Source organism: Bufo bufo, chromosome 4 (assembly GCF_905171765.1).
Source record: "Bufo bufo chromosome 4, aBufBuf1.1, whole genome shotgun sequence".
In the NCBI taxonomy this organism is placed as follows: domain Eukaryota; kingdom Metazoa; phylum Chordata; class Amphibia; order Anura; family Bufonidae; genus Bufo; species Bufo bufo.
The window spans coordinates 84121272-84146386 of record NC_053392.1 but is presented as its reverse complement, the minus strand read 5'-3'; the positions used below and the strand labels follow the sequence as shown (position 1 = coordinate 84146386).

Below are 25115 nucleotides of genomic sequence, written 5' to 3'. Positions count from 1 at the left end.
CCTGTCAGAAATAGCAGCTGCACGCTAATCGTGCAGCTGCTGATCGGGTTGCCCGCTGTCAGTGACAGCAGGGCAACCCTAAGACAAGGCAGGGACAGTGCCCAGGTGTCCCTGCCTTCACGATCGCTGCAGACACAGCGCTCACCGAGCGCTGTGTCTGCAGAGAAGGAAGCGCTGTGCGCTTCCTGTTCCGACCCGGCCAGGGCCGTCTTTAAGGTGGGGCAAAAGGGGCAGCTGCCCTGGGCCCAGTTTCTCCTGGGGGGCCCAAGGCAGCTGCCTCTTGAGCCCCGCTGGTTATTTTAGGGCACTGTGCGCCAATAATTATTGAAGGGCACTATCTGCATGGTACTACTATTATCAGGGGGTTTATCTGTTTCTGCAGTATAGTATTGGGGAGCACAGCGGCACAATATTGGGAGTGGTAGGATGATTTGTCCAGAAGATGGGAGGATGATGGAAAAGTAGTAAACTAAGATTTTGTTTGTCAAATTGCAGAGACGAGAAATGGCTGAAAAATGGTGGTCTGGTCTGAAGGTCTGAATGAAGAAGATGAGGAAAGAGAACATCTACATCAAAGAGACGTCACTGGATGTAAGAGGTATGTGGTGCTGTATTACCATGTATGTAGGGGTGGATGGAGGGGTTAGTAGTACAGTACTATCTTCACATTGTAAAAGAAAAAGTAATCTGCAAAATAGTATATATTTGTGTCAGAAGTTGTACTTTTTTAATTTTTAGAATAATGATACAGCCATTTTATTTGATACTTTTGTGCTGATTCTTTTTTTTTTTTTTTTTCTATATTAGGGGACACTATAGTCCCCAGAACCACAACAGCTAAACGTAGTAGTTCTGGTGTCTATAACATGTCTCTGCAAGCTTTTTAATGTAAACACTGCCTTTTCAGGAAAAAAGGCAGTATTTACATTACTGCCAAGGAACACCTCTACTGGCCACTTATCACTATTAAAGTTTACTACACTACGAGGTGTGTGGATTTTTTTTTTGTGTGTGTGTGTTGTGGTGGAGGGCGTGATTGCCCAGGGTCCAATCAATATTAAAGACGGCCCTGGACCCGGCGCTCATGTGACCGCCGTGACCGGAGTGTGCAGGAGCTGTGTGAGGTCTCTCAGAGACCTCGATCAGCCCTGCTCTGAGGCTGTACAGCGCTGGATTGCTGCTGTACAGCCTCTATAGGGGTGTATTTGTCCTGTAACTGGGGCTACTATGTCAGCCCCAGTTACAGGAGAAATCAACAGTGTAAAAAAAAATAAAAAGTGAAGTAAATGTCCCCCAGAGGTCTTGTATGACCTTATGGGGGACGAAAAGTGTAAAATAAAATAAAAATAAAATAAAGGGTTGAAAAAATAAAATAAAAAAAAAATCCCAAGTAAGGAATAAAAAAAAAAATTAAAAATAGAAAAAATAAAATAAAATAGACATATTTAGTATTGCCGCGTCCGTAAAAACCAGCTCTATAAAAATATCACATGACCTAACCCCTCGGGTGAACACCGTAAAAAATAAATAAAAAAAACGGTGTCAAAACAAGCAATTTTTGGCACCTTGCATCACAAAAGGTGCAACACCAAGTGATCAAAAACGCGTATGTCCCACAAAATAGTACCAATAAAACCGTCACCTCATCCCGCAAAAAATGAGCCCCTACATAAGAAAATCTCTCAAAAAATAAAAAAACTATAGCTCTCAGAACATGGACACATTAAAACATAATTTTTTGGTTTCAAAAATGCTATTATTGTGTAAAACTTTAATAAATGAGAAAAAGTATACATATTAGGTATCGCCACGTCCGTAACAATCTGCTCTATAAAAATGTCACTTGACTGAACCCCTCAGGTGAACGCTGTAAAAATAAATAAATAGAAACTGTGCTAAAACAACCAATTTTTTGGTCACCTTGCCCCATAAAGTGTTATAATGAATGATCAAAAAATCATATGTACCCAAAAATAGTACTAATAAAACTGGCACCTTATCCCCTAGTTTCCAAAATGGGGTCACTTCTTAGGAGTTTCTACTGTAAGGGTGCATCAGGGGGCTTCAAATGGGACATGGCATCTAAAAACCATGTGGAGTTCCTTTTCTTCTGCGCCCTGCCATGTGCCCATACAGCAGTTTACGACCACATGTGGGGTGTTTCTGGAAACCGCAGAATCTGGGTAATAAATATTGAGTTTTGTTTGGCTGTTAACCATCGATGTGTTAAAGAAAAAAATTGATTCAAATGGAAAATCTGCCAAAAAAGTGAAATTTAAAAATTTGATCTCCATTTTCCTTTAATTCTTGTGGAATGCCTAAAGGGTTAACAAAGTTTGTAAAATCGGTTTTGAATACCTTGAGGGGTGTAGTTTCTACAATGGGGTCATTTATGGGGGTATCCACTATGTAGGCCCCACAAAGTGACTTCAGACCTGAACTGGTCCTTATAAAGTGGGTTTTGGCAATTTTCTTAAAAATTTGAAGAATTGCTTCTAAACTTCTAAGCCTTCTAACGTCCTAAAAAAATAAAATGAAATTTCCAAAATGATGCCAACATAAAGTAGACATATGGGGAATGTTAAATAATAAATATTTTATGAGGTATCACTTTCTGTTTTAAAAGCAGAGAAATTGAAATTTAGAAAATTGCGAATTTTTCAAATTTTTGGGTAAATTTGGGATTTTTTCATAAATAAAGGTGAAATATTTTGACTCAAATTTATGACTATCATGAAGTACAATGTGTCACGAGAAAACAATCTCTGAATGACTTGGATAAATAAAGGCGTTCCAAAGTTATTACCACATAAAGTGAGATATGTCAGTTTTGCAAAATTTGGCCTGGTCAGGAAGGGGGCAAATGGCCCAGATGGGAAGTGGTTAAGCTCTGCCATCACGGTGATTGGCAGAAACGCTTCCACACTGGTACTGGTCTGACTGGTTAGACATCCAAGTGTTGATCCACTAGCCGAAATGCCATATTTTGACCATATTACGCAGCTACTGTCCGGCCGCCCCCCTTCCCTATCCCTGGCTGCTCCTTTGTCTGCTGTTTCATATCAGAGTCATTGGCTTAAGACACAGCAAAGCAGAAAGTGCAGTACGTGCCATCTGTTGTATGGAAAAGCTGGGCCCGAGGGAGGGGGGCTGCTTTATTGTGATCTCTGGGTCACCGGGCACAGATAATCCGGACATTTCTTATTGAATTAAGCCTATAAAATATGGCCCATTGTTTTAGTCCAGATTGCACGGGGTTACAGGACTGCGTCATAAGCAGCTGGCATATGTTCTGGTCTGCTGGGCATGTGCTCTGCCAAGCATGGCAAAGGGCGTGCTGCTTGTATGCCACTGCTTCCTTCTCATTTCCTGGCAGAGGGTACTACCATATGAAATAGTCGCCCCCCCCTCCTTAATTATCCTGTTTCCTAACTGGACTGCAGGGGTCGTCACCAAGCTCATCACAGTCCAGGAATGGTGAGCAACGCAGCAGTGCCATAAAGAAAAACCATACCCCCATTCCCCGTACTTACGTAGGCGCATGTCTGATAGCATGCTGCGGGTTCTAAAACGCCATGGCATGTCTGCAATAAACAGGGCTGGTAAAGTAACCAGAGATGGCGGAGCGCTCCCCATGCCTGCAGGGGAAGAACACCGATTGCAGGGTGTCCCACATAAACAGGGCAATACTGCTAGTAATGTCCTACATATACAGTGCCAGCACATACAGAATTAAAGGGGTATTCCAATCTCAGCTGTAACTGTCTGACGGATGTAGGTCCCACCTCTGTAATCCGCACCCATCAATAGGTCACACACCTTTGTCCCTCTTTGCTGTGAATGGCCACCTCCAATCATTCTGCGTTTGATGCGGCAGCCTCACCCGGCTGGACGGGGGTCAGGAGACCCTGGTCAGTTGATGGCCCAGAACTGGGACCTGCATCTATCAGGCAATTATGTCATGCCCTGTGGATATGCCATAAGCGTGTAAAATGGGAATACCCCAAATATTCTGGCTTCCGCCACTAGGGGGAGCTCGCTGCAATTTATACAGCTCCCATTGAAAGTAGGAGAGATGCAGGAGGCTCAACCCGGTAGCATCTGCCTAGCGACTCCTTAATTTCAGAGGCTCCCAGACAATCTGGCATGGCAGACAAGCATGACGCAATGTGTCTGCAGCTGAAGAAACCTCCCAAGTGCTAATCGTCACCTCCCAATCTTTAGGAATGGAAAACACTTGGGAGATGAAAAGAAGTGGTACTGATCAACAGGTAAAGGTGGCGTCCGGACACTGGGTCCAATCAGCGGCTCTATAATCCCCTCAACGCAAACAGGGAGATGATATAAAATGCTGGGGAACGCCAGTGAGTAAAATACAGAAACCCAGTAACGTCACAGGCCCTGAAGCTGCGTGCAAGCCTTCAGCCCGGATGTGCTGACAATAGGAACTTAGCGAGTGATCCTAGGACTCATTAGGAGGCAGGCGGCGACGCGCGCTGCTCTAGTAATGCTTTAACTGGGTAAATATTTGGCAAAGGTGCCACGCAGAACAAATGCTGCCAGCTCGATTCAAAACATATGCAATGACTACATTGTATTGATTTCCGGGCGAGCCTCGTCTGCCCAAGATCCCTCCTAATGCAAGAGGCTACGCCTGCAGGCAGGACATGAACTTCGGAAGGGTACGTGTAAGGGTTAAATCCACAATCTGCCAGGAGATGAGAGGATAAGGGAAAGCAGATGTGGTGAGAGCTGGTAAGTGGTCTACGCTGCAAGTAATAAGACCCCCGGGCACAGGGAGGAGCGCTTCCCGCCGGTGTCCTGACGGATAGAGCGTGCTAATAATTAACACGGGTATTTCAGGACCAGGCCCAGTCTGCCATCATTTTTAACACACGTTCGTATATTGGCTACAAGTTTTTGTTTGTTGGGCTGGCGAGGTGATTTTTTTGCAGATTTTATTTTTATTTCCTAGAACAAAGCGGGTTGATTTTCTTATTTTAATTACACATAATTTATGCTTTAAGATTTTTTTTGGACTATTCATATGAGAAAAATAAAATAAAATGGTAAAACAGACATTGTGTGTACATTTTCATACACAGGACACGTTCACGTCCAATTTAGGGTAATCGGGTCTCCGTCTAAGGGCTCATTCAGACAGCCGTATGCTGTCCGCAAAAATACTGAATGCTATCCTTTTTTTGCGGATCCGCAGAAAAACGGATAGCATTCAGTATTTTTGCAGACCCATAGACTTCAATGGGGCCATGTCCTGATTTTCAAGTATAGGACAGGTTTCTTTTGTTTTGCGGAACCATGGAATAGAAAAGGGCCCCATAGAAATGAATGGGTCAGCATCTAATCCGCAAAAAAACGGATCCGCATTTTTACAGATAGCATATGGCCGTCTGAATGAGCCCTAAGGGTCCATTCACACGTCCGCAAATGGGTCCTCATCCACAAGAATAGGCAGTTCTATGGGGGGTGCCGGCCGGGTGTATTGAGGATCCACAATACACTACGGACGTGTGACTGGACCCTTAGTAATCCGTTTTTTTTTTTGTTTTTTTTTGGGGGGGGGTTTGTTTGTTTTTTAAAGGGATTCCCATGTGGGACTTTGATGGCATATTGCTAGGATATGCCTTTAATGTCAGATAGGAGAGATAGGAGCGGGTGCTGGAGGTGGGACTTCAAAAGTGAAGCAGAGCGCACCACGCATGCGCAGCGTGCCCTTCATTCAAGACTGAGAAGGAGGGATCACCCATAATGCCGTGCAGCCAGCCAATCAGTTGATAGCCAGCCCCTGTGCTGCACTAATTGGGATTAAAAAGCTTTCTAATCCTACTGATTTTAGGTTGTTCACATTATTTTCTACATACAGTGCTGGCCATAATTATTCATAGCCCTGGCAAATTTTGACTTAAAGTTACTTTTATTCGACCAGCAAGTAATTTTTTGACGGGAAATGACATAGGTGTCTCCCAAAAGATAATAAGACGATGTACAAGAGGCATTATTGTGGAGAAAAAAAACATTTCTCAGCTTTTTACATTTGAGCAAAAAGTGTCCACTTGGCGTAAAAAAGGAGAAGCCTTCAATCCAAAGAACACCATCCCCACTGTCAAACATGGTGGTGGGAACCTAATGCTTTGGGGGTGTTTTTTAGCCAATGGACCAGGGAACCTAATTACCGTAAACGGCACCAGGAAAAAAGAGCAATACATGAGGATTCTCAACGACAACATCAGGCAGTCTGCAGAGAAACTTGGCCTTGGGCACCAGTGGACATTTCAGCATGACAATGACCCAAAACACACAGCAAAAGTGGTGAAGAAATGGTTGGCAGACAACAACATTAACCCTTTCATGACCAAGGGTCATTGATGCCCCAGTGTCCAGGTCAAAATTTACAAATCTGACATGCGTCACTTTATGTGGTAATAGCTTTGGAACACTTTTACTTATCCACGCCATTCTGAGATTGTTTTCTCGTGACACATTGTACTTCATGATAGTCATATATTTGAGTCAATATATTTCACCTTTATTTATGAAAAAATCCCAAATTTACCAAAAATTTTGAAAAATTCACAATTTTCCAAATTTCAATTTCTCTGCTTCTAATACAGAAAGTCATACCTAATAAAATATTTATTACTTAACAGTCCCCTCATGTCTACTTTATGTTTGCATCATTTTGGAAATGTCATTTTATTTTTTTAGGACGTTAGAAGGCTTAGAAGTTTAGAAGCCATTCTTACAATTTTTAAGAAAATTTCCAAAACCCACTTTTTAAAGGACCAGTTCAGGTCTGAAGTCCCTTTGTGGGGCCTACATAGTGGATACCCCCATAAATGACCCCATTGTAGAAACTACACCCCTCAAGTTACTCAAAACTGATTTTAAAAACTTTGTTAACCCTTTAGGCGTTCCACAAGAATTAAAGGAAAATGGAGATGAAATTTCTAAATTTCACTTTTTTGGCAGATTTTCCATTTTATAATTTTTTTTTCTTTAACACATTGAGAGTTGAGAGCCAAACAAAACTCAATATTTATTACCCTGATTCCGCGGTTTACAGAAACACCCCACATGTGGTCTTAAACTGCTGTACGGGCACACGGCAGGGCGCAGAAGGAAAGGAATGCCATACGGTTTTTGGAAGGTAGATTGTGCTGGATTGGTTTTCTGAACGCCATATGTTTTTTATTTTTGTGCCGATCGTCTTGTGCAGGGGCTCGTTTTTTGCAGAAAGTGTTGAGGTTTTTATTGGTACCATTTATGGGTACATAGGATTTTTTGATCATTCATTATTACACTTTATGGGGCAAGGTGACCCAAAAATTGGCTGTTTTGGAACAATTTTCATTTATTTCTTTTTACAGCGTTCATCTGAGGAGTTAGGTCATGTGATAGTTTTATAGAGAAGATCGTTACGGACGTGGCAATACCTAATATGTATACTTTTTCTTATTTATTTAAGTTTTACACAATAATAGCATTTTTGAAACCCAAAAAATGATGTTTTAGTGTCTTTATAGTCTGAGAGCCATAGCTTTTTTATTTTTTGGGCGATTGTCTTAAATAGGGTATAATTTTTTGCGGGACGAGGTGACGGTTTGATTGGTACTATTTTGGGGGTCATAAGCCTTTTTGATCGCTTGCTGTTGCACTTTTTGTGATGTAAGGTGACAAAAATAGCTTTTTGGGCACTTTTTTTAATTTTATTTTTATGGTGTTTATCGGACGGGGTCTATCATGTGATATATTTATAGAGATGGTCGTTACGGACGCGGTGACACCTAATATGTGTATTTTATTTTTTCATTTTTTTATAGGAAAAGGCAATTTTCTTTTTTCTAATTTTACATTTTTATTTATTTATTTTTACTTTTATTATTTTCACTTTTTTTTATCAGTTCCCTCTTGGATCTTGAAGATCCAGTGGGGCTGATAGTTGTACTATACTTTGCAATGCTCTTGCATTCCAAAGTATAGTAATTCCAGATTGCCTGTAGGTGGCAGCACTGGACGCCTTTGCCATGGCAACAGGACGCTTTTGCAAAGCGTCCGGTTGCCATGGCAACCATCGGGTGCTGCAATCACAGCGCTGCAGCCCCGATGGTGGAGAGAGGGAGCTCCCTCCCTCTGTTAACCCCATGGATGCCGCAACCGAGGCATCTATAGTGGTTACAGGAGAGTGTCAGCATAGAGCTGACACTCTCTGCTGATGGCGGCGGCTCAGTAATGGAGCCGCCGCCATCGCACACAGCAGGGGGATCGGGAGGGGGGGGGGGGCAGCGCTGGAAAGGGGGGGGGGTTCGGGAGGCTGCCCACAATATCGAGGAAGGCTGGGGCAGGAGGGGCGGCTAGAAAATTAATGCAGGGGGCGGACCGCATGCCATCAGCGCAGGAGAGGGGCACAGATCGTCGGGGCACAGAGGGGCACTAAGGGCTTGGAGGGGCACAGATCGGGGGGGCATGAGGAACACTATCGGCTTTCAGGCTCTGATCTGCAGAGCGCAGATCAGAGCCTGAAACCGGCATTTTAACACTGCCGCGATCCGATTGGTTAGTCTGCACAGACTAACCAATCGGATCGATTGCCGGCAAGGGGCCACTCTGATTGCAGCGCTTGGATTAAAGAGCTGGCTTGACGTCTATACACGTGGTAGCTGCACGGGGCATGTGCAGCTATCGCGTATATATACAGATTGCAGTCGTGAAAGGGTTAATGTTTTGGAGTGGCCCAGCCAGAGTCCAGACTTGAATCCAATTGAGAATCTGTGGAGGGAGCTAAAGATCAGGGTGATGGCAAGAAGACCCTCCAACCTGAAAGATTTGAAGCTCATTGCTAAAGATGAATGGGCAAAAATACCTGTGGAGACATGCAAAAAGCTGGTCTGCAATTATAGGAAGCGTTTGATTGCTGTAATAGCCAATAAAGGCTTTTCTATTGATTATTGAGAAGGGTATGAATAATTTTGGACTGGACACTTTTTGCTCAAATGTAAATAAAAGCTGAGAATTTTTTTCCCCACAATAATGCCTCTTGTACATCGTCTTATTATCGTTTGGAAGACACCTATGTAATTTCCCGTCCAAGAATTACTTGATGGTTGAATAAAAGTTACTTTAAGTCTAAATTTGCCAGGGGTATGAATAATTATGGGCAGCACTGTAAGTAAATCTGTTAATCCTTGATTCATGATTCTGAAATTGGGGTGAAATTACGTTCTAATACTACTGCTATTTTAGACTGCTGGTAACCAGGGAAGGTAGGGTGAGCCACCTTTAACTTGCCCTTGGCCCCTTTTCCCAACACTTGAACCCATAAAAAAAACACCGACAACTTTATTGCTGGGTGGTGATCGGCCACAGCTTCTTTATTAAAGCGGCAAACCTTGATAAACCGTAATCATCAGAGCGGTATGACAGCCGCTGAACTCCCAGCGGGCAAGTCCACCAACTGCTACCACCATATCTCCACTGTACTCAAATGCCGTCAGCTGTGACTTCATAAACTCGACCAGCATTCAAATCTCTTAAGAATAGAAAAAACAAAACAGAATAACCAAGCATCCATAAAACTGATCATACCATCTTAAAAAGATCTATCTCCCAAGAATAACCGAAAAGGGAGGGAGGGCCACTTCGCTTCCACTAGCAAGAGCAAGTGACTGGGACAGGGAGGGGGTATATGTAACCTGCAGGATTTCCTGTGCCGCCCCCCTAATGCTGGAAAGCGGATCCCCAGTGATCCCCTAATGGCCCTAATCCGCCCCCACCTCCTTCACCATTACCAGGACGGGGCCAGACTCCCCCCAAAACAACCTAAGGGGGAAAGGGAGGACCACCAGTCCCTGAGCACCCTCCCTATACAGTTGGGTGCTTGCCACACTTACCGTTATTGTTACAGTACAGTATGTCCGACGGACAGGTTTCAGGGCCTTCCAAGGGAACGGGCAGTGGCAAAAATGTTTCTGGTGCTGGCAGAAGTAGTAGCAGAAAAAGGGGGGGTGGTAGCAGCAGTTGCAGCAATAGGCCAGAGCTGCCAGTGTCATCTACTGGTAGTGTTTTGACCAGCTACCCAGATGTCCTGGAATGGGTGACTTGGTCTTCAACATCATCTCAACTGACATCAGACACCCCCAGCGAGGAGTCGATGGGTTCCTCTGACACAACGCTTAGTTGGCATGGCCCAGGAAAAAGCTCTGTGCCCCACCTGTCCTGAACCTACCTCTATCATATTCTGTTCCTTCTGCTCAGGAAATATTGTATGCTGTTGGCTCTGCTCCGCGGAAGGGAGCTGTGTTTCCTTCCCATCATCTACTGGTTCCGGATGCTCCTCCTCCTTCTACCCCTCATCACTGATTTTGCCAGCAATCGATCACTGAGGTGATTGCAAAAAAAACAACAGTATATGTGCACTTATCCAACGGCGTAGAAGCTGAACGTGCTCCTGGACAAGTTGCTGGTACTACAGTCCCTCCCTTTCCACGTGGTTAACTCTGCATCTTTCAGAAAACTGATGTGCCGAGCCAAGGTTGAGAGTCGTAAGAGGTCATTACTTCTCCAAAAAGGCTGTACCAGCACTGCACATGTATGTTGAGCAGAAGCTGGGCCAGTCCTTGAGCCTGTCGGTCTGGTAAAGTTCACGGCAGTGCCGATGTGTGGAGCTGTAACTATGGTCAAGGACAATATACAGTGGGGGAAATAATTATTTGACCCCTCACTGATTTTGTAAGTTTGTCCAATGACAAAGAAATGAAAAGTCTCAGAACAGTATCATTTCAATGGTAGGTTTATTGTAACAGTGGCAGATAGCACATCAAAAGGAAAATCGAAAAAATAACTTTAAATAAAAGATAGCAACTGATTTGCATTTCATTGAGTGAAATAAGTATTTGAACCCCTACCAACCATTAAGAGTTCTGGCTCCCACAGAGTGGTTAGACACTTCTACTCAATTAGTCACCCTCATTAAGGACACCTGTCTTAACTAGTCACCTGTATAAAAGACACCTGTCCACAGAATCAATCAATCAAGCAGACTCCAAACTCTCCAACATGGGAAAGACCAAAGAGCTGTCCAAGGATGTCAGAGACAAAATTGTAGACCTGCACAAGGCTGGAATGGGCTACAAAACCATTAGCAAGAAGCTGGGAGAGAAGGTGACAACTGTTGGTGCGATTGTTCGAAAATGGAAGGAGCACAAAATGACCATCAATCGACCTCGCTCTGGGGCTCCACGCAAGATCTCACCTCGTGGGGTGTCAATGGTTCTGAGAAAGGTGAAAAAGCATCCTAGAACTACACGGGAGGAGTTAGTTAATGACCTCAAATTAGCAGGGACCACAGTCACCAAGAAAACCATTGGAAACACATTACACCGCAATGGATTAAAATCCTGCAGGGCTCGCAAGGTCCCCCTGCTCAGGAAGGCACATGTGCAGGCCCGTCTGAAGTTTGCCCATGAACACCTGAATGATTCAGAGAGTGACTGGGAGAAGGTGCTGTGGTCTGATGAGACCAAAATAGAGCTCTTTGGCATTAACTCAACTCGCTGTGTTTGGAGGAAGAAAAATGCTGCCTATGACCCCCAAAACACCGTCCCCACCGTCAAGCATGGGGGTGGAAACATTTTGCTTTGGGGGTGTTTTTCTGCTAAGGGCACAGGACAACTTATTCGCATAAACGGGAAAATGGACGGAGCCATGTATCGTGAAATCCTGAGCGTCAACCTCCTTCCCTCTGCCTGGAAACTGAAAATGGGTCGTGGATGGGTGTTCCAGCACGACAATGACCCAAAACATACAGCAAAGGCAACAAAGGAGTGGCTCAAGAAGAAGCACATTAAGGTCATGGAGTGGCCTAGTCAGTCTCCGGACCTTAATCCAATCGAAAACCTATGGAGGGAGCTCAAGCTCAGAGTTGCACAGAGACAGCCTCGAAACCTTAGGGATTTAGAGATGATCTGCAAAGAGGAGTGGACCAACATTCCTCCTAAAATGTGCGCAAACTTGGTCATCAATTACAAGAAACGTTTGACCTCTGTGCTTGCAAACAAGGGTTTTTCCACCAAGTATTAAGTCTTTTTTTGTTAGAGGGTTCAAATACTTATTTCACTCAATGAAATGCAAATCAGTTGCTATCTTTTATTTAAAGTTATTTTTTCGATTTTCCTTTTGATGTGCTATCTGCCACTGTTACAATAAACCTACCATTGAAATGATACTGTTCTGAGACTTTTCATTTCTTTGTCATTGGACAAACTTACAAAATCAGTGAGGGGTCAAATAATTATTTCCCCCACTGTATGTGGTTCCTGCCCAGGCACACCAGCAACTTGGCCAGATGATGTCAATACTGCCTCCATGTTCTCAAGCTGTGAGTCCTGCAACAATGTCCTCCACTGCCTCCTCATCCTTAACCTTTTCCTCCGCCTCCACTGCAGGCACAATTCGGAGTACTACTCCAGCATATCACCTATGCAGAGCATGGCGGTGTCACTCTGTTCTGCACCTGGTTTGCCTGGGTGAACAGAGTCACACCAGGGAGGAACTGCTCCGCGTCCTTCAAGAGGAAATTAAATCCTGGCTATCTCCTCACCAACTGAAGATCGGAACCAAGGTCATCATAACGGGAAGAACATTGGGTTGGTGCTGCGTCAAGGAGGGCTGACTCCTGTGCCCTGCATGGCACATGTCTCTTATATGGTTGTAACGCAGTTCCTGAAGTCTTTCACCCAACTGCAAGACATCTGAAAATGAGCAAGATACTGTGCATGCACTTACACTGCAAAAAACGCCCTCTTTGAGCTGCAAAGGCAGAATAGCTTTCCTCAACATTGCCTCATTTGTGACGTTTCCACCTATTGGAACTCCAACCTCCACATGTTGGACTGACTATATGAGCAGAGGAAGGCCGTGAACGATTTCTTGATGATGCAGGCGGACAGGAGCACTCCCCTGTCTAACTCTGATGTTAGCCAGTGGCATCTCATGCGTGACACCTGCCGTTTGCTCAGGCCCTTTGAGGAGGCCACGTTATTTGTCAGTCGACATGACTACAGGATAAATGATGTCATTCCACTTCTTCACATTCACCACTCTGTAATTGGGCCAATGTGTTGACATCTCATGCTGTTGCCACCTCACCACTCTGCGACTGGGCCATTGTGTTGACTCCTCATGCTGTTGCCACCCTCCCCACTTTGTAACAGGGCCACTATGTTGACTTCTCATGCGGTTGCCACCCTCACCACTCATGAAAAGCATAATGGATCCTGTCTTTGAATCATCCATAAGGCTTCTATCACACGATCAGTATTTTGATTCCGAAGCCAAAAGCAGGGGTTTATCCAAAACACAGAGGACATGCAAATATTTTCATCACATCTCTGTTTTGGACTCCCTCCTGGTTTTGCCTTACCAATACTGATCAAATACAGATGCAAAAACTGACAAAATACTGACCGTGTCCTAGAGGTCATTAAAGTCCTACATGGAAGACTTCTTATCCCGTTTAAATAAAACCGATTTTAGAGGCAAATAGCCAAAACGAATTCAAATTGCGCAAGAGGCCTCTATCACACGGTCAGTATTTTGCATCAGAATTTGATCATGATTTGGAAGCCAAAAACAGGAGTGGGTACAAAACACAGAAGATGTACATATATTCCAACCACCTGTCATCTCTGTTTTGGATCCACTCCTGTTTTTCTTTTTGCCTTACCAATACTGATGGATTACTGACCAAATGCTCAATGAGTGAAGGGGAATTTTCAAAAGACAAGATATGTTTTTTTTGGGTTGTTATTGTGATGTGTCAGAAAAAGGGAAAAATAAACAGTGACGTCAACACAAACTTACTGATGTCACCCTCACCACTCTGTCATGGGCCCACTACTTACATCAGCGTGTAACAGAACAGGTTATCTAGCAATCTATGTGGAATCAGCAGACGGTGTAAAAGTAGACTGCTCTTTCACTGTATAGAAGAATCTTGAGTCACTGCACAGTTAAGCCCTTTATACTTGAAGCTAACATTGACCTGTAAGGCTGAGTTCACGCCGGCGCCAGGCCTTGTACTTGTAACTGTGAGACAGAGAAATGTCCTGACATAAGTCGGTACAGATGACAATCTTTAGTTCCCCATCAAAATATACCCATGACCCCCCTCCCCCACTACAGGGGGTGAGATATAAAGCTGCAGTATATAACAGGCAGGAAGGATATAGTGCCATAGTCTATATTATATCATAATACAGCATCGGGAAAGGGGGGACAAGCGGTTACCTGATTATATCCCTGCCCCATCCGGCCCCTGTATTATAACCTGGCTGCAGTAGTTACTGCGCCCCCTGTAGGTCAGACAGTACAGTGTATAGAAAATAATGTGATGTGTAGAGTAGAAGAAAATTGGAAACTCACCAGCAAAAGATGATAATCACGGCGGCGACCAATAGGAATACTACTAGCGGCAGGACAACGCGGTACATGACTGGTAATAAAGACACAAGATGCTCGTTATTAATTGTTATCATAGAGAACATATTCTACAAGACATTATCCAACATCTCTAGATCCTCCTGATGCCAGCAGTGACCTTTATGAGGACATCAGCAGGTAGGCACTGGCAGCTTGGCTGGGCATGGAGGGGTAATTGCTGGACTGTGGGCTGGTAACGTCTGGATAAGGGGCACATCATTATATGTTCCAGCATCATTTTATAGGACCGATCCCCCAAAGGAGCAGCTTAGTGGCTGTTCTCCACTACAGTCAGGGCTTGGTAGAGGATGATGAGAGTAGAATTAGGAGAGGAAGGAATTGTCTACTCACTGTTATTTGCACCGGCGCTGTCCGGACCGGGGGTTGTCCTCCCTGATCCTGGGAAAGTCACTGTCCATGAAAAAATGAAGGAAAATAAAGACATTAAATCAATGATAGCGGCAGCTGAACCCCAAAATGGGGACACGGGGAGACAGAAGATAACAATAAGTCAGTATTTAGTAAGTGCCCACTAGTGGTGGCTACAGACAAAATGTCATCATTTAAGGCCATTGTATGAGATTAGAAACCTTGCAGCTTTCTTTCTGAAATATCCTCCCTCTTGTCCAGGGGTTGTGTACGGTATTGCAGTTCAGCGCCATCAAATTAAATGGGGCTCAGCTACAATGCCGCACACAGCCCACTGTCCTATAACCTGAGCTCCAAGCCACAGAGATACCAGCCAGGTTTGCCTCTATGACCCGTAATCATGTAAGGATAAATACAATATTCAGCCACCATTCAGTAAGATAAACCCCCAGTGATAATATCCATTACCTGCAGGTGTTTTTGTGGGCTTTCCTTGAACATAAAATGTATAAAATAATAGAAATACAAGAGCAATTCTTCTCGAATCCATCATCTGTAGTGTCCCCACTAGCTAAGCGTGGGCACTACACGAGGGTCAATTGGGGTGTGCGTTACTTCTCCTCACTAGGGACAGAAATGTCATCTTTAAATTGTGCATTTTATGTGATTTATAAAGTATTGTTTGTATGTAATATTTCATTATCAGGCCTAGTCTTTGTAGTTAGTCATCCCATACACTAGAGGGAGATAGGGAGCCCCTAGTATAAATCTTCAGGCCCAGACAGAGGAAGAGAGTTCAAGGTCAGGAGTCTGCAGAGACAAGTTAGAAGGCTCAAGCCAGAGCCTTCTCCTGACATGCAGCTGGACAGCCCAGGCTGTTAGTTGTAACCAGGGGGCTAGTAGAGGGATCCTAGCCTACCTGTGGATCAAGAGAGCCTTAGTTAGCTCTGAAGACGCCCCAGTGACAGGATAGCACCTCCTGGGAGAAAACCAGCAGTTACCCTCCAGGCAATTCAGGACAATACCAGGTCAGATAAGTACCATGATGGACAGAGGTTATATAGAATACAGCAAGTGCCGATATTGGAGAAAGAACCGATATACCAAGGACATAAGCCAGCATTTAGGCATCCGGGCCTTGGCATCCAGCCAGCTAGAATAGCTGAAGGGGATAGAGCGGGGTTGCACTGTAAAGCAATCACCATTGGGTTCCTCCAAGTATCTTGCCTGTTTATTTCCTGCCGCCATCTGAAGTCTACCTGTTTGTGAAGTACTGTCTGAGGAACTGCATATTACAATCATTTATCAACTGATCTGTATGTACAAAGTTTAAACCGTGTTCTTCAAGTAAAAAGACGTTGGGTTTACTTACTGATTCCTCAATTATTCCACCTATTACTACACGGTGTGCCACCGTCCAATTGGCACTGGCGTCATGAACCTTAAAGGGACCTTGCCCCAGGCACATAAAACACCTGCAACATCCAGGGCACCTCATCCACCACCAGGCCTGGTCCCTAAATACAGAGTGTGCCCCAGAGGACTTCTGTGCCAGCCTCTCCTTCACTGCTGTATGCCTGCCCAGGGTTTCCCTACATAACTGTGAGTAACCCTCGCTTGCCGTTAACCGTGACCTCACAATCGCAATACCCTGCAGGTCTGGCGTACCGCATAAATTGGCGTCACGAACAGGATCCGGAACATTCCTGCGCCATTGCGGATATAAAACTTTGTGCTAAAGACTACCTTAAAGTGACAAGCCCTAATTGTTTTATTGAAAATTACTGGGCCCAAAGGACTGTCCTAAGTAGCGGTGTGAAAATAGTGATTTATGGACTGTTTGCTGCTTGTTTAAGCCACCGCTTGCTGTCAGTGAATAGACAGCGTTTTGCTAAAGATGGCCGCTGAGCTTGCTTGAGTTTACTGCTGCGTCATCTTCATCCTGAATTGGCGGTAAAATTTGGCGCCTTTTTGCTGAGGAGAGCGGGAAAAAGCTCCAAGTCGGCGCCACCGCCTGTCTGGACATTTGCATGTCTGTAGAAATAGACTCCGCCTCCCCCATACTGGAGTACCTGGGGGGCGGCCTCCCAGTGCAGTGGGAGGATCTGTCTGAACTTATTGGCGCCACCCTATCGCTCTCTAGAGAAGGATCGAGCATGTTGGAGAGTAAGGACTGCTCTGCTGGGATGTCCGCGCCTGATTTACTGAACATGGATGACATTGGGGTAGAGCAAGAGGAGGCTCCACCGGCCTACTCTCCGGGACCGGAGAGACCCGCCTGCCCGCCACTGGGGAAAGAACCGGAGCACTACTACGGCTCCTGGAGAGACTTCTTTCAGCCCTCATTCAAGTGGTCAGCACTAATGGCAGAGATCCGGGAGGCCGCTATAAAGAGGAATACTAAAACTAAAATATACTATGAAGAACTGACCAAGTCCATTCACGAACGTCACACTAATACCCAACCCCGCCTGGAAAGGAGAAAGGGGTTGGTTGTGTCCTTTGATAAGACCCGTGGCTACGGGTTCATACAAGACTACATTACTGGCAGAGACTTATATGTCAACCGGAGGTCTGTCAAGAGAGGTTACCTCCCCGAGCATCTCCATAACCTCCGCGAGGGAGAGGAAGTGGAATTCACCCCAGCCGAGAGCCTGCGAGGCCCATATGCTACTGCCGTGACCCGTCCCAAGAAAGAACCGGAGGACTGGGAGGCAGATGAGGACTACTCTGGCTGCGAGCGCAAACCAGCGCGCTCTCCAGAACCGGCCCATCATGCATTCCAATAGCGGGGCTCTTTCATTGGCCCTAACGTATTTTGTCAGCCAACCGTGCTAGAGAAGTGGGTGAGTCCCTATCCATCCCCCGAGCTGCCTCGCCGGGAGAAAACCATCCAAGACATGGAGAATCTGAAAGGACTCCGCGTTACCCTGGAGAATATCCGGAAGGGTAGGAGACCTGATGCGCCACCGGAACCTGCAGCGGCCGAGTCCGATGCATCCTACAGTGTACCTGCGCCGGCGGCGACCGCAGAGGACAGCGATTCGGAGACCGAAAGCCTAAGTGACCAGATCGTCCATCTGGAAGAGAAGTTGCGGGAGCTACGCAAGATTGCCACCGCCAGGATCCAGACACCGCCTAAGAAGGAAGAGGTAAGGGTGCCTGTCTCCACCCGTAGGCCACCTTCTGCTACCACCGCTCTGTCGGTGCCCCCAAGACGGCCCTCTAACCTTGTGACTTGCTGCGCAGAGTCAGTCATTCCAAAGCCCACCGGACCGCTTGCGGCGGCGGTATCTAATCCAGCACAGCCTACCATAATCATGCCTGGACCGGTGCGGTCCACAACTGTCCTTACCCCTAGGCCTATGGGGCCAATACCTATTAGGGGTCCCTTCATGCTGCAGCTGCCCCCTGATACTGTAATGTGGGCACATCCGCCTGTGGAGGATTACTACAGGCCTTATTTGCCAGCAGAGCAGGGTGATTACGATAAGCCCCTGTGAATTAGCCTGCTAGGCCTTTGATTTGCTTTGACAAGGCATTATTTCTGAAAATTTAACCCTTTCAGGACAGGAGTCCTTTGTTTTTGGTCCTTTGTTGCTGCTGCCAGTTTACCCACGGCTCAGTGGCAGTGGTCACCCACTGAAATAAGAATGTCAGCAAAGCCATGTTTGTTTCCAGGACCTCCTGCCTGCTTCCACTATCACACACCAAGTTGTGCCTGTTCCTTTGTTGCACTTTTTACCCTTAACCCCCTTTTCAGGTTGATCAGGGGTATTACAGCATTCGTTTTTATGCCATTTGAAAATGTGGGCTATCTTTCATGTGCTGTCATTTTTATTGTGCAACGGTACTCCAAGGTTACGTGCCCAGAGATGGACTCCACTGTACGCGAGCCTCTGTGATTTATAAGACAGGAACCTGGGTACGGACTCATGTTTGTTCTTTGAGCCTCCAAGAACTTTCAAATTGTTTTACATTGTTCTGCTGTTCTTTAAGGACAATTTGCACATAGGGACTATCCTGGTAATAATGTTACGCTGCGCCAGGTCAGCGCCCCTGTTCCCTCATATGATCCTGAGAGAAGAGAACGACGCCCCTTTTCACCGAAACTTGTTCCTAAGCCAGTGGAACTGCCTGATTTGTGCATGTAATGTGCTTCTGCAAATGTAGATGTGTTTCCTGCTTTGCTTTTTGGTCTCTTTTTCAGGTGCAGTATCCAGCTGGGCAGGGCCCCTCCATGTTGCGCCGAGGTCGGGCAACATTAAAGCGTGGGGGTATGTAGTGTCCCCACTAGCTAAGCGTGGGCACTACACGAGGGTCAATTGGGGTGTGCGTTACTTCTCCTCACTAGGGACAGAAATGTCATGTTTAAATTGTGCATTTTATGTGATTTATAAAGTATTGTTTGTATGTAATATTTCATTATCAGGCCTAGTCTTTGTAGTTAGTCATCCCATACACTAGAGGGAGATAGGGAGCCCCTAGTATAAATCTTCAGGCCCAGACAGAGGAAGAGAGTTCAAGGTCAGGAGTCTGCAGAGACAAGTTAGAAGGCTCAAGCCAGAGCCTTCTCCTGACATGCAGCTGGACAGTCCAGGCTGTTAGTTGTAACCAGGGGGCTAGTAGAGGGATCCTAGCCTACCTGTGGATCAAGAGAGCCTTAGTTACCTCTGAAGACGCCCCAGTGACAGGATAGCACCTCCTGGGAGAAAACCAGCAGTTACCCTCCAGGCAATTCAGGACAATACCAGGTCAGATAAGTACCATGATGGACAGAGGTTATATAGAATACAGCAAGTGCCGATATTGGAGAAAGAACCGATATACCAAGGACATAAGCCAGCATTTAGGCATCCGGGCCTTGGCATCCAGCCAGCTAGAATAGCTGAAGGGGATAGAGCGGGGTTGCACTGTAAAGCAATCACCATTGGGTTCCTCCAAGTATCTTGCCTGTTTATTTCCTGCCGCCATCTGAAGTCTACCTGTTTGTGAAGTACTGTCTGAGGAACTGCATATTACAATCATTTATCAACTGATCTGTATGTACAAAGTTTAAACCGTGTTCTTCAAGTAAAAAGACGTTGGGTTTACTTACTGATTCCTCAATTATTCCACCTATTACTACACGGTGTGCCACCGTCCAATTGGCACTGGCGTCACGAACCTTAAAGGGACCTTGCCCCAGGCACATAAAACACCTGCAACATCCAGGGCACCTCATCCACCACCAGGCCTGGTCCCTAAATACAGAGTGTGCCCCAGAGGACTTCTGTGCCAGCCTCTCCTTCACTGCTGTATGCCTGCCCAGGGTTTCCTACAGAACTGTGAGTAACCCTCGCTTGCCGTTAACCGTGACCTCACAATCGCAATACCCTGCAGGTCTGGCGTACCGCACATCTCCAACAACTAACCCTCAAAAGAATCCAGTGTTCGCCAACACATAGAAGCCTGGACACAGCATTGTGATGTCACACAGCTTCAGTATTCTAAGGGGGCGGGGCTTCTTGCTACTGCTGATGTCATCAGAGATCTAGTCTGAATAAAGAACTGTTTATAAAGCAGTGATGTTTAAAGGGGAATGCCGCTTTTGGTAAACCTTTAATAAAGTCATAAGAATATAAGGGGTTATTTATCAAACTAGTGTAAAGTAGAACTGGCTTAGTTGCCCATAGCAACCAATCAGATTCCACCTTTCATTTTGGACGCTCCTTTTAGATAGCCACATTAATTCGGGGCTAACTTGGGGTGGGATCTGGTCTGAGGTTTGATGTCTAAAGTCTGTATTAGGCCCCATCATTTTCTAGTTCTGTAGCTGCTTCTTCTTGTACTTTTATCTTGGCAGTACAGTATTTTTGGTGCCGAAGTGGGCACCGTATTAGAAAACGCTCCAGGATGGCAGTGTGAAAGTGTGTTATAGCGGGTGGGGATTGACTGCAGAAGCAATCAGTGAAGTCAGAGGTTTAACCTGGTCTCCTGGTCTCTAATGTAAAATCTGTAATCGTCCCATCTATAGTGTGCCATCTATTAATCCTGGTGTCTTCTTATATAGCAGAGGAGGTGGCACACTCCTGACCAAAGACATCTGCACATGATGGTCTGGACCAAAAGGAGAAGAAAGGGAAACTCAACAATTGAATTCTTTGGTCTGGAGGTCTAGTCTAAGGTCTAACATTGGGTTCTGGAGGTTTAATGGGGGTCTGAGAGTCTAATAGGGGTATGATTGGGGGGTCTGGAAGTCTAATGGGGGTCTGGAGGTCTGGTCTTAGGTCTAATGGGGGTCTGGAGGTCTGCTCTGAGGTCTGATATGGGGACTTGGAGTTTTAATGGGGGTCTGATTGGGGGTCTAGAGGTCTAGTCTGAGGTCTAATATGGGGGTCTGGAGGTCTAATGGGGGTATGGAGGTCTGGTCTAAGTTTTAATAGGGGTCTGATATGGGGATCTGGAGGTCTAATGGGGGTCTCATCTGAGGTCTGAAATGGGGGTCTGATCTGAAAGGTAAGGGGGTATTTTTTGTACTGGCGCAATATGTGTGTTGTACTAGTATTTTAATGGCGACTGTTTCTGCAGGATAGTATTGGTGGAGGCAGGATGGGGTGTTCAGAAGATGAGGAAGATGATGGAAAAGTAGGAAACTAAGATGTCGCTTTGTTAAACTCTTCAGAGACGAGACGCGGTTGAAATAATAAATCATCATGGCGGTCTGGTCTGACAGGAAAAGATGAGGATGAGAATATCTACATTAGAGGAGACATCACTGGATGTAAGAGGTACATATGTGGGGCTGTATTCTCCTGTATGTTCTGTAGCGCTGCATGTCATGTTTTCCAAGTAGGGGTTGTCTGTTTTTTGTTATTTCGTACCACCACTGCCTTCTCTACTCTGTTTGCCTGCTCACCACTGAAATTTCTGCAACAAGCCGGTAAACAGAGCAGAGAAAACAGCTCTCATATGTGTGCTGCCTTCTCCTCAAACAGTCGGACCCACGCTGATCTGATCGTCCTCCAGCAAGGGTTACTCTCACGGGGCCCTTGTGGGGAACAGGCACACAAAATACAGTGACCAATCAATATACAGTAAGATATAACACACTCCCACATGAGCAGTAAAATCTCTCCTCTCTATCCTGGAGATAATTGGATAAAGGGGCTGGACATAGTTCCATGCGGTCAATGACCCAGAAAAATTGTGTAGTTCCATGCGGTCAATGACCCAGACAAATTGTGTTTGCTAAATGTATCATAGGCAATATCCATTGTGTTCGCTAATGTCCATTGTGTACGCTAACTGCGTCACAGGCAGATGAGGTGGTTTGTGAACATTTAAGGGGCGAAATAGGGTTAACTACATGAACAGCAGACGAGTCTAGACATACCTAAAACAGGGGTTTTGTCACAGTATCCATAATTTTTTTGTGTCTATTCACACATCCTTGTTTTTCTACTGACCATGGATCAATGGAAAAAACCTTATAGACTTGCACTGCTTTGGTCCCTCATGCCGAACAAACACTCCCAGTGAAGTCTGTGGGTTTTCACTGTGATGCTCTAGGATTCCCATTTCAATCTATGGGGTCCAAATAAAGCAGATATAGCCAAGATATGAATATGTTCCCATTTTGTGCAAAATCAAATGTGTTCTGGGTGAAAAGACGAGAACTCGTTTTTTTTTTAATAATAAAAAAAAAGTTCTGAAAGAATCTTCACATTACTGAACATCAGCGACGTGACCCCCATGTGTCATGTCACGTGACCCATGGGTGACATGTCACGTGACCCACATGACCTGAATCAAATTGGATGTTGACATACGGAGACAGCAACAAGGCATTGACGGAACCAAAGGAGCCGAAACCCAGTGGGGAGCAGGTAAGTACACTTCCCTCTGCAGGTCCAGGTTACGTGGGGGTGAAGAGGAGGTTACTGATAGAAAGGCCTCCAAAGCTGAACAGCCCATTTAATAAACTGGGACAGAATATGTTATTGGGGGTTAGGATATGGCTGCAAATAATGTAGCCGCTGCTTATGGTCATAATTTAAGGCTTCTACAGCTAATCGTTCAACCATGATTTGAAAGTCACACGTGGCTCTGTTTGGAGACCACTGCTCTACATGCTACTGTGACACGGAATCAGCTATAATAGGCTTATACACCCTGCAGATATATAATATATTCACAGCCTGCAACAGGAGCAAAAACATCCTGTAAATCACACATACCAGCCATGGAGTCACCATGCCTCCCAATATTTCACTCTCCATTGATAAGTCAAGTCCCATTCTCCCCAGCATCTTCCACAATACATTCCAGAAATGCCCACTCTGGAACATACGTGTAATATTGTGTCCCTGGAGATGTTTAGTTATTTAAAAACCACTTAGAATGCTTAAAAAATACACAAAGTAATACTTACATATGGAGTGAGTAATATCCCAGTTCCCATGCTTCCTGGATTCTCCGCCGGTCTTTGCTTCTTGGCACATCTCTATACAAGCATGTGACAGCCTATGATTGGCTGCAGTGGTCACATGTCTATATCAGGAGGGATCGGTATATGCACACATGAATGGAGCCTTAATACTGGAAGTGAGCAGAAGGAGCAGATAAGTGCGTTTCTTGTTTTATATATGCCATATTCCAGAGCCAAATTATAAAGGGGGTTAACGCTGGAAAACCCCTTTAAGGTCTGAGGCAGTGGTCCTCTGTACAGCTTCTTTTCTGGGCTCTAGAACCAGCTGGAACAATGCTAGTAGCAGATCTCTTATTCATGTCAGTAGATCCTGCTGTACTGCTTGTATGGACTAAGTAACAGAGCCAGTCACTGATTCCAGGTGGATCATTCCAACTAATGGCGTAGATATTGTCGGGATCGGTATATATGGGATGGGGGTTAGCAATGACAACATTCAGAGGCTTCAGAGGTTAAAAATACAACTTGGATTTATTTAGTCCAGCAACAAAACAGTTACATCACATAGAGATCAGTTTACACATAACAGTATTCAGAGCACAGACGTTCCACTGCGGCTACTGTGCCTTCCTAGACTCAGACCTTGACTGGACTTGTCAACAGTTTTATGCCCCAGTAACAACATCACCTGGGCTAATTGGTGGGGGAGGGGGGGGTGTACTGGAGGGGGAGGGAATGACAGGTCCCACTTCCAACCTACCTGCCATTCCAAAAAAATGCAGGCCCGGAAAACAAAGTTACTAAAGTCCTCAGCAAAGAAAATTTACTGAGGAAACCCAACTTTCCTGGATTTTTCATCTCACCTACATTAAAAAAATGTAGATGAGATGTACACCCCCTCCAGGTGTCTTCAATCTACCTATGTATTCTACGATAGATAGACAGACAGACAGGGGGAAAGACAGACATACATATAGACAGACAGACAAACAGAGGGACAGACAGATATGGCCACTGTAGATGGTGTTTCAGGGCTTTAAAACTAATGGGCATGATGGTAATAAGTTAACTCCATTTAGTCCATGGACCGACAACTGCAGCAGGTGGTCATATATTTGCAGAGATGGTTAGTGCGCTCCTTTTCTTTCCCCGTGTTCTTCTTCTGGGTACTTTTTTTTATCCATTTACGGAACCGTTTCAGGCGGGATGTTCTCTTCGTGATCTCCTCCTCTGTTTTGGATGTTACCTTCATGATCGTCTCCTCCTCTGTTTTAGATGTTATTCTAATGATCTTGTCCTCCGCTTTTTTGGCAGCTTTTATTCGTTCAATAATTGGTTTTACTTTCTTGATGTTATCCATGGGAGGTCTGATGTTTTTTTTCTTCTTAATTTGCACTACAGGTTTTTGAACAACTACAAAATGAGAAGGAAACCATCAGTAGGTAGTAGATATAACAGAATCTATCCTTTTAATATTATGAGCAATGCAGTAATATAGTGATGCAGCTAATCAGCAGACTGTCACGGATGGTGTACAGGAAACAAGATGATACAAATACAAACGATGACTCACTGGATCCACAACTAAGGAACAAAAAGGGAGACCCCTGCAATCGACCTGCCGCTCTCCCTTATTGCTCAGCCTATGCGACCACTCCAAAGGTGAATGGGCGCATATCCACGTACCTCGGCTATCTTAACCTGAAGGCCCTACAATAGTGAGGGGACACGACCACCGTCTCCCTACACAGACATGGAGGGAGTCAGGGTCACCTAGATCCAGACAACAGAAAATAATACATACATAAACAGAACTTATCTGCAGACGACTGTGGAGAGG

General features: G+C 45.2%; 1 long non-coding RNA gene across 1 annotated transcript; it reads right to left on the bottom strand.

The window, feature by feature from the left end:
• Window positions 1-14082: 14082 nt before the first annotated feature.
• On the bottom strand, window positions 14083-23409 carry LOC120999942. Its single transcript, XR_005778693.1, has 4 exons — window positions 23279-23409; window positions 14848-14907; window positions 14440-14509; window positions 14083-14103 (listed from the first exon to the last, which is right to left on the bottom strand). It is a non-coding gene; the product is annotated as an uncharacterized LOC120999942 (long non-coding RNA).
• Between the last annotated feature and the right edge of the window lie 1706 nt (window positions 23410-25115).